This window comes from Ranitomeya imitator, chromosome 1 (assembly GCF_032444005.1).
Source record: "Ranitomeya imitator isolate aRanImi1 chromosome 1, aRanImi1.pri, whole genome shotgun sequence".
Classification (NCBI taxonomy): Eukaryota; Metazoa; Chordata; class Amphibia; order Anura; family Dendrobatidae; genus Ranitomeya; species Ranitomeya imitator.
This window is the reverse complement of record NC_091282.1, coordinates 574,380,444-574,395,226: the sequence shown is the minus strand read 5'-3', so window position 1 is coordinate 574,395,226 and position 14,783 is coordinate 574,380,444. Positions and strand designations below refer to the sequence as shown.

General features: G+C 44.8%; 1 protein-coding gene across 2 annotated transcripts in view; it reads left to right on the top strand.

Annotated features, from left to right (window-relative positions):
• The window catches only part of POLRMT (RNA polymerase mitochondrial), a 126,748-nt gene that overhangs the window by 15,953 nt on the left and 96,012 nt on the right, over positions 1 to 14,783 (top strand). The gene's annotated exons all lie outside the window — the stretch shown is intronic.

Genomic DNA, 14,783 nt, shown 5'->3' with positions numbered 1-14,783 from the left:
TCTCGGCAGCTGCCTGTCATGGCTGCCGCGACCAATCAGCGACGGCCACAGTCCGATAAGTCCCCCCCTACTCCCCCGCAGTCGGTGCCCGCTCCATACTCCCCGCAGTCACCGCTCACACAGGGTTAATGGCAGCGGTAACGGACCGCGTTATGCCGTGGGTAACTCACTCCGTTACCGCCACTATTAACCCTGTGTGACCAAGTTTTTACTATCGACGCTGCCTATGCAGTGTCAATAGTAAAAGGATCTGATGTTAAAAGTAATAAAAAATTATTATATACTCACCTTTCCCGCTCCTCGAGACGCTCCGTAACCTCTCCATGGAAGCGGCAGGTTCCGGTGCCAACGATGGTATGGGAGAAGGACCTGCCATGACGTCCCGGTCATGTGACCGCGACGTCATCACAGGCCCTGCGAGCCTGCGCGAGAAGGACCTGCTGTGACGTCGGTCATGTGACTGCGACGTCCTCACAGGCCCTGCGCGAGAAGGACCTGCCATGACGTCACGGTCATGTGACCGTCACGTCATGGCAGGTCCTTCTCGCGCAGGCGCGAAGAAGCTGCGGTACCATGGGACAGGCAGGGATAGCGCCAGGAGCAGGTGAGTATTTCCTATTCACCTGTCCGGATGGAAGCCGGGCACCGCTCCGTCTTCCCGTTATATATATATATATATATATATATATATATATATATTACATACACACACACACACACACACACACACACACACACACACACACACACACACACACACACACACACTAGATGGTGGCCCGATTCTAACGCATCGGGTATTCTAGAATATGCATGTCCACGTAATATATTGCCCAGCGACATAGTATATTGCACAGCGACGTAGTATATTGCCCAGTCACGTATGTCACAGGTTAAAAGATAAACATATACTCACCTTCCGAGGGCCCCTCTTATTTCATTCACATGACCGTGACATCATGGCAGGTCCTTCTCGTGCAGGCGCGCACGGCATTTGATGACGTCGCGGTCACATGACCGTGACGTCATGGCAGGCCCTTCTCCCATACCATCCTTGCCACCGGAAGTTGCCGCTTGCATGGAGCGGTTACCGGAGCGTAGCGAGGAGCGGGAAAGGTGGCGGAAGGGGAGTATATAATGATTTATTATTTTTTTTATTATTTTTAACATTAGATGTAGCATCAATAGTAAAAACTTGGTCACACAGGGTTAATGGCGGTAACGGAGTGAGTTACCCGCGGCATAACGCGGTCCGTTACCGCTGGCATTAACCCTGTGTGAGCGGTGGCTGCGTAGAGTATGGCGCGGGCGCTGACTGCAGGGGAGTAGGGAGGGACTAATCGGACTGTGGCCGTCGCTGATTGGTTGCGGCAGCCATGACAAGCTGCTGGCGAGACCAATCAGCGACTTGGATTCCATGACAGACCGAGGCCGCGACCAATGAATATCCGTGACAGACAGAAGGACAGACATACAGACAGAAAGACGGAAGTGACCCTTAGAGAATTATATAGTAGATATAGTAGACTACGTGGACTGTGCAATATACTACGTGGACATGCATGGAAAGGGCAGTGGGGTACCGGGTCCTTCAGTTCCCTCAGCTGGGATGTCACGGTGGCCCGACCCGGACCGTGGCCCTTTGAGGGGCGCCCAATAAAAAGGGGTTAGAGTTTGTACATAATGGTAGTGTTCGTGACACCACCTGTGGTATTCGGTCAGGGTGACCGATGCTGCTTAGGGGTCCGCTGGGGTGAATATCATTGACCATCTGTGGGATCATTTGAAGAGGGCTGTCCATGCTCGGTGACCATCAAACTTAACTGAACTGGAATTGTTTTGTAAAGAGGAATGGTCAAAAATACCTTCATCCAGGAACTCATTAAAAGCTACAGGAAGCGACTAGAGGCTGTTATTTTTGCAAAAGGAGGATCTACTAAATATTAATGTCACTTTTCTGGTGGGGTGCCCATACTTATGCACTTGTCAAATTTTGTTTGAATGCAGATCGCACATTTTCTATTAGTACAATAAACCTCATCTCAAGGCAGAAACATTACTGTGTCCAACAGTTATTAGATATATGAAACTGAAGTAGCTGTTGCAAAAAAAACAATTTTTATAAAACATTAAGCTTAAGATTAATACGGGTGCCCGAACTTTTTCATATAACTGTGTGTGTGTGTATATATATAATATATATATATATATATATATATATATACATACATACACTAGATTGTGGCCCGATTCTAACGCATCGGGTATTCTAGAATATGCATGTCCCAGTAGTATATGGACAAAGATGATTCCAGAATTCGCAGCAGACTATGCCCGTCGCTGATTGGTCGAGGCAACCTTTATGACATCATCGTCGCCATGGCAACCATTATGACATCTACGTCGATACTGTGCCCGTCGCTGAATCAGAAACGTGGGATTTCTACGTCCTTTATGACATCATCGTCGCTGTGCCCGTTGCTGATTGGTCGAGGCCTGGCGGGTCTAACGCATCGGGTATTCTAGAATATGCATGTCCCAGTAGTATATGGACAATGATGATTCCAGAATTCGCGGCAGATTGTGCCCGTCGCTGATTGGTCGAGGCGACCTTTATGACATCATCGTCGCCATGGCAACCATTATGACATCATCGTCGTTGTGCCCGTTGCTGATTGGTCGAGGCCTGGCGGCCTCGACCAATCAGAGACACGGGATTTCCAAGACAGACAGACAGAAAAACCCTTAGACTATATATATATATATATATATGTACACTCTGCACCTCATCTTGACTGAAAAAAAAATGTACGGTAATAATTTTTACAACTGTATTAAAGAAAAACTGAAATATCACATGGTCATAGGTATTCAGACCCTTTGCTCAGTATTGAGTAGAAGCACCTTTTGAGCTAGTGCAGCCATGAGTCTTCTTGGGAATGATGCAACAAGTTTTTCACACCCGTATTTGGGGATCCTCTGCCATTCTTCCTTGTAGATCCTCTCTAGTTCGTCAGGTTGGATGGTGAATGTTGGTGGACAGTCATTTTCAGGTCTCTCCAGAGATGCTCCATTGGGTTTAGGTCAGGGCTCTGGCTAGGCCAGTCAAGAATGGTCGCAGAGTTGTTCTGAAGCCACTCCTTTGTTATTTTAGCTGTGTGCTTAGGGTTGTCTTTTTGTCTTTTTTGTTTTTTTTATATAACAATACATTTTTTATTAAAAAAAAATCTTATAACAGAAAAAACTTGTTTACACAATTATATCAATATAGCAGTCATGTCCAAATTATCACCACTAGTATAAACTAATTCCAAATTGGATATTCTAGGAGGGGAAAAAAAAGGATCACACAGAAGGAAAGGCTAGTGGTGGTGGGGGAATGAGCTTAAGGAGCTTTGATTAAAACATTTTTGCATACCAATCTGATTATGAAAAGACCATAAGAACCAGGAAAAAATATTAAAAACTATCCTAAGTGTGAGCTATCGTCAATCCAGAAGTCTCCCAAATCTCCCACTGGGACTGACTTCCTTTTTGCTTTGAGTGAACCAAACCTCGTTCATGTAGATAATGAGAATTTATCCTACCAATGAGTTCCTCCTGTGTGGGGGTAGTAGCTTCTCTCCAGTGCCTTGCCAGGCTCTGACAGGCAGCTGTAAAAACATGGTTTATCACTGGAACTAGGTTTGGGGGAAGAAGGTCAAACCCAATACTTAAGGTACCGTCACACTAAGCGACGCTGCAGCGATACCGACAACGATCCGGATCGCTGCAGCGTCGCTGTTTGGTCGCTGGAGAGCTGTCACACAGACAGTTGTCCAGCGACCAACGATCCCGAAGTCCCCGGGTAACCAGGGTAAACATCGGGTTACTAAGCGCAGGGCCGCGCTTAGTAACCCGATGTTTACCCTGGTTACCATCGTTAAAGTAAAAAAAAACAACCACTACATACTTACCTTCCGCTGTCTGTCCTCCGGCGCTGTGCTTTCCTGCACTGACTGTGAGCACAGCGGCCGGAAATCAGAGCGGTGACGTCACCGCTCTGCTTTCCGGCTGCCCGGCGCTCACAGCCGGGGACAGACAGCGGTAGGTAAGTATGTAGTGGTTGTTTTTTTTACTTTAACGATGGTAACCAGGATAAACATCGGGTTACTAAGCGCAGCCCTGCGCTTAGTAACCCGATGTTTACCCTGGTTACCAGCGAAGACATCGCTGAATCGGCGTCACACACGCCAATTCAGCGATGTCAGCGGGAGAGCCAGCGACGAAATAAAGTCCTGGACTTTCTGCCCCGACCAGCGATATCACAGCAGGGGCCTGATCGCTGCTGCGTGTCACACTGGACGATATCGCTATCCAGGACGCTGCAACGTCACGGATCGCTAGCGATATCGTCCAGTGTGACGGTACCTTTAGACTGCCAAGGACCCCTCTAGGGTTAAAGGGAAATTTATCAAAGTACTGATTTAAATCTGCCACTCAATTCCAGAATTCTCTTATCTTTGGGCACCACCACCACACATGACCCAGATCCCCTTTTTTACTCCATCCCTTCCAGCATAATGAGGAATATGATTTGCTAAATTTGGAAATTTTATAAGGGGTCAGATACCAGTTCATAGGTATCTTCTTTAGTTGTTGAAGATGGTTAATGCCGGAAGAGTACCTTTTAGTAAATGTGGCCGCAGTCTACCAGTGTTCGGGGGTGGAAGAGAAAGGTAGTGCTTTCTCCCAGGCAATCATATAAAGGAGTTTGACCGACTCCACTGGCGAATTAAGAGTCCTATAAAACTGAGACAATCCATGTTTTTTGGAATATTCTACTTTAAAATATTTCTGCATCATGTCTGATGGGTCAGGACTCCACCAAGCTGGAAATGTACATGAATGAATAAAATGACGAATTTGGAAGTGCTGATAAAAGCACGTTTTGGGAATCTTGTAAAGTTGGGACAGATCTGCAAAGGAGGGGAAAACAGGGCAATTTAAGAGTTTGTCAAGGCTCCTTATACCTGACACCACCCACAGGTCTAGCGACAACCCAGAGATGTGTGCCTCTATCGCTTTTACAGAAATGCGTGTATATAGGGATTTTGTCAGTGTCAAGGTTATTCCAAAAAGAAATCAAGCACATCGTATGTAAAGGAAAATTTTAATTCAGGCAGCTACAGTAGTTCGATTTCTAGCAAAAGTCTAGTAGACCTGTAGGGAGCAAACTGTTGGGAGCCATCTATAATTAAGATCCCCATCCCACCAGTCCTTTGCGGCCTTGAGAATGGCTGCCATGTGGTACAAAGATAGATTTGGTACTCCCATGCCACCACGGGAATTTTGGAAATGCAGAGCCCCGATCGCCACCCTTGGTTGTTTGTTTTTCCAAATAAACTTACGCAATAGGTATTGTAGGAGCCCTATCCGTCTAGATGGGAATTTGAGGGGGAGACATCTATACAAGTAGGTAATCTTAGGCAGCAACATCATTTTTACCATTTGTAGTCTGGCAACCCATGACAGTGGGAGAAGGGTCTGCCTCTCAAAGTCTCCACAAACCTCCGAAATCAGTGATTCACAGTTCAACTTAATTAGATTTCCAAATTTTGTAATTTTGATTCCAAAATATGTAAATCTGACTTCCTCCCACTTAAAGGGAAAATGCTCTAATATGCTATAATTACCAAAGGCGTAATATTTATGGGGAATATGATAAACTTTGTGGCATTTAATTTGTAATATGAGATTCTGGAGAATGCTTTAGGGTGTCCATGACACCCACCAGGAACTCCTCCACGCCGGTGAGAGATAATATCACATCATTTGCATACAATCCCACCACATGGTCTATATCTCCCACACGGAGTCCATGTATGCTTGGATTAGTTCTAAGAGCCTCTGCCAGCAGCTCCATTAGAAAAGCAAAGATAACGGGCGAAAGAGGGCAGACCTGCCCCTGCATATCTAAAATGCCTTTAGACATCACAAACAGGTCTGAGGTGAAGCAAGATGCACTCGCCACCGCGTTCTGATTAGAGCGTAGGGCCAATATAGCCTTTTTAATATCTCCCACAAATCCAAACTTATCCAGAACCACTCCCATATAACCCCAATGCACTCTGTCAAACACCTTCTCGGCATCAAGAGACAGCAGTACACTAGGGAGTTTACTAGTCTCCATTATCTCCAAAAAATCTATCACTCTTCTAGTCCTGTCCTTGGCTTGTCTCCCAGAGACAAACCCAACCTGGTCAGGTACCATCAGAGAGGAAAGCACTGACATTCTGGCTGCCAGGATTTTAGAGAATATTTTGAGATCACAGTTGATTAAGGAGATAGGCCTGAAAATACCTGGAGTGTTCGGGGGTTTCCCTGGTTTAACCCCTTCCCGACCTTTGACGCCACGTAGGCGTCATGAAAGTCGGTGCCAATCCGACCCATGACGCCTATGCGGCGTCATGGAAAGATCGCGTCCCTGCAGATCGGGTGAAAGGGTTAACTCCCATTTCACCCGATGTGCAGGGACAGGGGGAGTGGTAGTTTAGCCCAGGGGGGGTGGCTTCACCCCCTCGTGGCTACGATCGCTCTGATTGGCTGTTGAAAGTGAAACTGCCAATCAGAGCGATTTGTAATATTTCACCCATTATAACGGGTGAAATATTACAATCCAGCCATGGCCGATGCTGAAATATCATCGGCCATGGCTGGAAATACTAGTGTGCCCCCACCCCACCCCTCCGATCGCCCCCCCAGCCCTCCGATCTGGCCGGTACACTGCTCCGGCTCCCCTCCGTCCAGTGCTCCGCTCCCCCCCGTGCTCTTGTCCGCTCCCCCCGTGCTCCAATCACCCCCCCGTGCTCCAATCACCCCCCCTGCACTCCGATCCACCCCCCCCGGTGCTCCGTTCCACCCCCCGTGCTCCGTTCCAGCCCCCCCGTGCTCCGTTCCACGCCCCCCGTGCTCCGTTCCACCCCTCCCGCACTCCGATTCCCCCCCCCGTGCTCCGATCCCCCCCCGTGGTCCCCCCCCACCCCATCATACTTACCGATCCAGCCGGGGTCCCGTCCGTCTTCTCCCTGGGCGCCGCCATCTTCCAAAATGGCGGGCGCATGCGCAGTGCGCCCGCCGAATCTGCCGGCCGGCAGATTCGTTCCAAAGTGCATTTTGATCACTGAGATAGATTATATCTCAGTGATCAAAATAAAAAAAATAATAAATGACCCCCCCCCCCCTTTGTCACCCCCATAGGTAGGGACAATAAAAAAATAAAGAAATTTTTTTTTTTCCACTAATGTTAGAATAGGGTTAGGGTTAGGGTTAGGGTTAGGGGTAGGGTTAGGGGTAGGGTTAGGGGTAGGGGTAGGGTTAGGGCTAGGGTTAGGGCTAGGGGTAGGGGTAGGGGTAGGGTTAGGGCTAGGGGTAGGGTTAGGGTTAGGGCTAGGGTTAGGGTTTCGGTATGTGCACACGTATTCTGGTCCTCTGCGGATTTTTCCGCTGCGGATTTGATAAATCCGCAGTGCTAAACCGCTGCGGATTTATGGCGGATTTACCGCGGTTTTTCTCCGCATTTCACTGCGGTTTTACAACTGCGATTTTCTATTTGAGCAGTTGTAAAACCGCTGCGGAATCCGCACAAAGAAGTGACATGCTGCGGAATGTAAACCGCTGCGTTTCCGTGCAGTTTTTCCGCAGCATGGGCACAGCGATTTTTGTTTCCCGTAGGTTTACATTGAACTGTAAACTCATGGGAAACTGCTGCGGATCCGCAGCGTTTTCCGCAGCGTGTGCACATACCTTTAGAATTAGGCTATGTGCACACGGTGCGGATTTGGCTGCGGATTCGCAGCAGTGTTCCATCAGGTTTACAGTACCATGTAAACATATGGAAACCAAATCCGCTGTGCCCATGGTGCAGAAAATACCACGCGGAAACGCTGCGTTGTATTTTCCGCAGCATGTCAATTCTTTGTGCGGATTCCGCAGCGTTTTACACCTGTTCCTCAATAGGAATCCGCAGGTGAAATCCGCACAAAAAACACTGGAAATCCGCGGAAAATCCGCAGGTAAAACGCAGTGCCTTTTACCCGCGGATTTTTCAAAAATGGTGCGAAAATATCTCACACGAATCCGCAACGTGGGCACATAGCCTTAGGGTTGGAATTAGGGTTGTGGTTATGGTTAGGGGTGTGTTGGGGTTAGGGTTGTGGTTAGGGGTGTGTTGCGGTTAGGGTTGTGTTTAGGGTTATGGCTACAGTTGGGATTAGGGTTAGGGGTGTGTTGGGGTTAGTGTTGGAGGTAGAATTGAGGGGTTACCACTGTTTAGGCACATCAGGGGTCTCCAAACGCAACATGGCGCCACCATTGATTCCAGCCAATCTCGTATTCAAAAAGTCAAATGGTGCTCCCTCACTTCTGAGCCCTGACGTGTGCCCAAACAGTGGTTTACCCCCACATATGGGGTACCAGCATACTCAGGACAAACTGCGCAACAATTACTGGGGTCCAATTTCTCCTGTTACCCTTGTGAATCAAAAAAAATGCTTGCTAAAACATAATTTTTGAGGAAAGAAAAATGATTTTTTATTTTCACGGCTCTGCGTTGTAAACGTCTGTGAAGCACTTGGGGGTTCAAAGTGCTCACCACATATCTAGATAAGTTCCTTGGGGGGTCTAATTTCTAAAATGGGGTCACTTGTGGGGGTTTCTACTGTTTAGGCACACCAGGGGCTCTGCAAACGCAACGTGACACCCGCAGACCATTCCATCAAAGTCTGCATTTCAAAAGTCACTACTTCCCTTCTGAGCCCCGACGTGTGCCCAAACAGTGGTTTACCCCCACTCATGGGGTATCAGCGTACTCAGGAGAAACTGGACAACAAATATTGGGGTCAAATTTCTCCTGTTACCCTTGGGAAAATTAAAAAATTCTGGGCTAAATAATTATTTTTGAGGAAAGAAAACGTATTTATTATTTTCACGGCTCTGCATTATAAACTTCTATGAAGCGCTTGGGGGTTCAAAGTGCTCACCACACATCTAGATAAGTTCCTTTCGGGGTCTAGTTTCCAAAATGCGGTCACTTGTGGGGGGTTTCTACTGGTAAGCCACATCAGTGGCTCTGCAAACGCAACGTGACGCCCACAGAGCATTCCATCAAAGTCTGCATTTCAAAACGTCACTACTTCACTTCCGAGCCCCGGCATGTGCCCAAACAGTGATTTACCCCCACATATGGGGTATCAGCGTACTCAGGAGAAACTGGACAACAACTTTTGGGGTCAAATTTCTCCTGTTACCCTTGGGAAAATAAAAAATTGCAGGCTAAAAGATCATTTTTGAGAAAATAATTTTTTTTTTTTTTTCATGGCTCTGCGTTATAAACTTCTGTGAAGCACTTGGGGGTTCAAAGTCCTCACCACACATCTAGATTAGTTCCTTTGGGGGTCTAGTTTCCAAAATGGTGTCATTTCTGGGGGATCTCCAATGTTTAGGCACACAGGGGCTCTCCAAACGTGACATGGTGTCCGCTAATGATTGGAGCTAATTTTCCATTTAAAAAGCCAAATGGCGTGCCATCCCTTCCGAGCCCTGCCGTGCGCCCAAACAGTGGTTTACCCCCACATATTGGGTATCTGCGTACTCAGGACAAACAGGACAACAATATTTGGGGTCCAATTTCTCCTATTATCCTTGGCAAAATAGGAAATTCCAGGCTAAAAAATCATTTTTGAGGAAAGAAAAATTATTTTTTATTTTCATGGCTCTGCGTTATAAACTTCTGTGAAGCACCTGGGGGTTTAAAGTGCTCAATATGCATCTAGATAAGTTCCTTGGGGGGTCTAGTTTCCAAAATGGGGTCACTTGTGGGGGAGCTCCAATGTTTAGGCACACAGGGGCTCTCCAAACGCGACATGGTGTCCGCTAACAATTGGAGCTAATTTTCCATTCAAAAAGTCAAATGGCGCGCCTTCCCTTCCGAGCCCTGCCGAGTGCCCAAACAGTGGTTTACCCCCACATATGAGGTATCGACGTACTCGGGAGAAATTGCCCAACAAATTTTATGATCCATTTTACCCTACTGCCCATGTGAAAATGAAAAAATTGAGGCGAAAAGAATTTTTTTGTGAAAAAAAAGTACTTTTTCATTTTTACAGATCAATTTGTGAAGCACCTGAGGGTTTAAAGTGCTCACTAGGCATCTAAATAAGTTCCTTGGGGGGTCTAGTTTCCAAAATGGGGTCACTTGTGGGGGAGCGCCAATGTTTAGGCACACAGGAGCTCTCCAAACGCGACATGGTGTCCGCTAACGATGGAAATAATTTTTCATTCAAAAAGTCAAATGGCGCTCCTTCCCTTCCGAGCCTTACCATGTGCCCAAACAGTGGTTTACCCCCACATGTGAGGTATTGGTGTACTCAGGAGAAATTGCCCAACACATTTTAGGATCCATTTTATCCTGTTGCCCATGTGAAAATGAAAAAATTGAGGCTAAAAGAATTTTTTTGTGAAAAAAAAGTACTTTTTCATTTTTACGGATTAATTTGTGAAGCACCTGGGGGTTCAAAGTGCTTACTATGCATCTAGATAAGTTCCCTGGGGCGTCTAGTTTCCAAAATGGGGTCACTTGTGGGGGAGCTCCAATTTTTAGGCACACGGGGGCTCTCCAAACGTGACATGGTGTCCGCTAAAGAGTGGAGCCAATTTTTGATTCAAAAAGTCAAATGGCGCTCCTTCCCTTCCAAGCCCTGCCGTGCGCCCAAACAGTGGTTTACCCCCACATATGAGGTATCAGCGTACTCAGGACAAATTGGACAACAACTTTCGTGGTTCAGTTTCTCCTTTTACCATTGGGAAAATAAAAAAATTGTTGCTAAAAGATAATTTTTGTGACTAAAAAGTTAAATGTTCATTTTTTCCTTCCATGTTGCTTCTGCTGCTGTGAAGCACCTGAAGGGTTAATAAACTTCTTGAATGTGGTTTTGAGTACCTTGAGGAGTGCAGTTTTTAGAATGGTGTCACTTTTGGGTATTTTCAGCCATATAGACCCCTCAAACTGACTTCAAATGTGAGGTGGTCCCTAAAAAAAATGGTTTTGTAAATTTCGTTGTAAAAATGACAAATCGCTGGTCAAATTTTAACCCTTATAACTTCCTAACAAAAAAAAATTTTGTTTCCAAAATTGTGCTGATGTAAAGTAAACATGTGGGAAATGTTATTTATTAACTATTTTGTGTCACATATCTCTCTGGTTTAACAGAATAAAAATTCAAAATGTGAAAATTGCGAAATTTTCAAAATTTTCGCCAAATTTCCGTTTTTATCACAAATAAACGCAGAATTTATTGACCTAAATTTACCACTAACATGAAGCCCAATATGTCACGAAAAAACAATCTCAGAACCGCTAGGATCCGTTGAAGCGTTCCTGAGTTATTACCTCATAAAGGGATACTGGTCAGAATTGCAAAAAACGGCAAGGTCTTTAAGGTCAAAATAGGCTGGGTCATGAAGGGGTTAAGAATGGTTGCGATTACTGGCTCCAGGTTTTCATGGCTTATTGAAAAACTACATTTCCAAAAATTAAAAGCTTTTAGGAGGTAAGGAGCTAAAGTTTTGAAGAAACAATGATGATAGCTGTTAGAAAATCCATCCAGGCCTGGAGCAGAGGATCTTTTAGTAGAACGGATTATATGTTCTATTTCAATGATAGGGGAGTATTTAGGTCACTTGGTTGAGCTGCCGATAATTTGGGGAGCGAGATACTTTCTAGGAAGTTACTAATTTCCTGTGGATTAGTCTTAACTGTATGAGGATCCTCTTTTAGGTTGTATAGTGAATAGTAAAATCGCCTAAATTCTTTAGCGATGTTGATTGGATTTAGTACTTTTTTTCCCATCAGGTTTATTCAAGTATGCAATCCTATTTCTTATCTCCCTTTTTTTTTATTCTCCTAGCTAAAATCATTCCAGCTCTATCTCTCCGTGCATAATATTTTGTTTTGGATGTTTTAAGTGCTTTTTCATACTGGAATAAAAGTAGAGCATGCAGCCTCATTCTATATTCTGTGAACCTTCGGTCAAGTCTGAGGTCCAAAGCACTCTGGGAGAGGTTTTAATCAAGGATATCTCTGTACTTGGCCGCATTCATGTTTCCTTCAATGACAACCAGTCCTGTCCTTGCAGGTGTGAAACACCCTCATAGCATGATGCTGCCACCACCATGTTTCACTGTTGGGATTGTACTGGGCAGGTGATGAGCAGTGCCTGGTTTTCTCCACACATACTGCTTAGTATTATCACCAAAAAGGTCCATCTTCGTCTCATCAGACCAGAGAATCATATTTCCCATAGTCTAGGAATCCTTCATGTGTTGTGTGTGTTTTTTTTTTTTTTTTTTTTTTTTAGCAAAATCTATGCGGGCTTTCATATGTCTTGCACTGAGGAGAGAAAATAGGGTGCACCTCCATTAGTCTGAGTGCCAATCTGTGTAGCAGGGTGCCACACCATGCCTGAAAATATGACGTGAATCAAGGCAAAAAAGACCAGACACAAATGGGCGTGTACACCTGTTTCAATACTCAGATCATTATAACAATAATAAAATATATAGCTTTATTTGGACATTAGAACATACAATTCCACAAACATAAAAACAATTAAAAAAAAAAATACATCATGGCGGTCAACCTGCACCCCTCAATATTAAGGCCCCTTTCACACATCAGTTTTTTGCCATCAGTGGCAAACCGTCGAATTTTGAAAAAAACGGATCTGTCGCAGATTGTGAAAAACTGATGCAACAGATCCGACTAAGGGGGCTGGCTAATGGATCCTAAAAAAAAATCGGAGCATGCTTAGTTAACAAAAAATGGAATCCGTCGCTGGATTCTGTCATTTTACGGATCCGGCGCCCATAGGCTTCCATTCTAACAAATGACGGATCTGTCGCTGTCCGTTTTTTCGACGGAGACAAAAAACGTTACTTTGTCTGTTGTCGCCGGACTAACAATTTTCGACGGATCCGGCGAACGACGGATAAAACGTGAAGCCATCCGTCGCTAATACAAGTCTTTGAGAAGAAATAAAGGGATCCGGCAGCATCAGTCGCTGGATCCGTTTTATTCAAAATTTTACGGATTGTGACGGATCACAAACAACTGTGTGAAAGGGGCCTAAAAGTTTTCATAACCGTATATTGAATCAACAGTACAAAACTGGCAATTACGGTAATAAGCTATGATAGAATCACAAATCAATAGATTACAAAAGTTTGTGAGAATAATTCATGACTAATAATTCATAGCAACCATGACCAAACATCAAAACTTTTCAAAAACCTGACCTGCACATCCAAACATAGACTGAGTGTGAACAGGTGCTGAACCCAGAGTCGCCAACTCGTATATAGTTAAATAAATAGGGCAGCACACTGCAGCGCCAAAACATGCAAACTTGAAAAAACGAAATTTGAACTGCATTACTGCACTAGAAATATGAAAAATGAGAGCTTTTAGCGCACAAAAATGGCCAATTTTATGTGTACCTCGTAGCCACGTTAAGGCATCTCTCTTATACGAGGTCCTACGCTTGACCTACCTCGCTGAGAATAAACGTCTCCATCTGAATGGGTACATGTAAAAACCTCTTCTTGGACTCAAATTCTCTCTCTATGTGGAGGGGTATTGGACCTACTATAATTAAAACACCTGAAGCTAGGAATTCAATACCCCTCCACATAGAGAGAGAATTTGAGTCCAAGAAGAGGTTTTTACATGTACCCATTCAGATGGAGACGTTTATTCTCAGTGAGGTAGGTCAAGCGTAGGACCTCGTATAAGAGAGATGCCTTAACGTGGCTACGAGGTACACATAAAATTGGCCATTTTTGTGCGCTAAAAGCTCTCATTTTTCATATTTCTAGTGCAGTAATGCAGTTCAAACATCAAAACTGACCTGTCAAGAATGTGACCCTGTCGGCCCCTACATTAATGGGTTACAAGTCAGTAAACTGAGTTTAGAATGGCATGGTATGGAGGTCACAAAACACAGAAAAGTGTGCACATCAAAAAATCTATTCTAGCTTAATGCTCACCACTGCTGACAGGAGGGGAAAAAAAGCCAGAAATGTCCATTTAAAGTGAGTGCTTTTCAATGCTGACAGGAGGAAAGGCCAAGGATATATGAGCTGAAGAAAAAAGTCCATAGGCATACATACATACATAAAGACACACCGGAAGCACCAAGAAACTGCCATGGTGCGCAGTACCTAAAGAACAAGGTACTTGTTGCCGAAATTCTGTTGTAACCTTGGCCAGGTCTGTGCCTTTCCACAATTCTGTCTCTGAGCGCCTTGGCCAGTTCCTTTAACCTCATGATTCTCATTTGGTCTGACATGCACTGTGAGCTGTGAGGTCTTATATAGACAGGTAGGTGCCTTTCCAAATCAAGTGCTATCCGTTTAATTAAACACAGCTGGGCTCCAATGAAGGAGTAGAACCATCTCAAGGAAATGGACAGCATGTGACTTAAATATGAGTGTCTGAGCAAAGGGTCTGAATACTTATGACCATGTGATATTTCAGTATTTTCTTTTTTATTAAATTTGCAAAAATTTCTACATTTCTGTTTTTTTAGTCAAGATGGTGTGCAGAGTGTACATTGAGAAAGAAAATGAACTTTTTTGAATTTACCAAATGGCTGCAATGAAACAAAAGTGAAACATTTAAAGGGTATGAATACTTTCCGTACCCACTGTATGTATATGTAGCGTGACTTTGCTAGGAGAAATTGTTT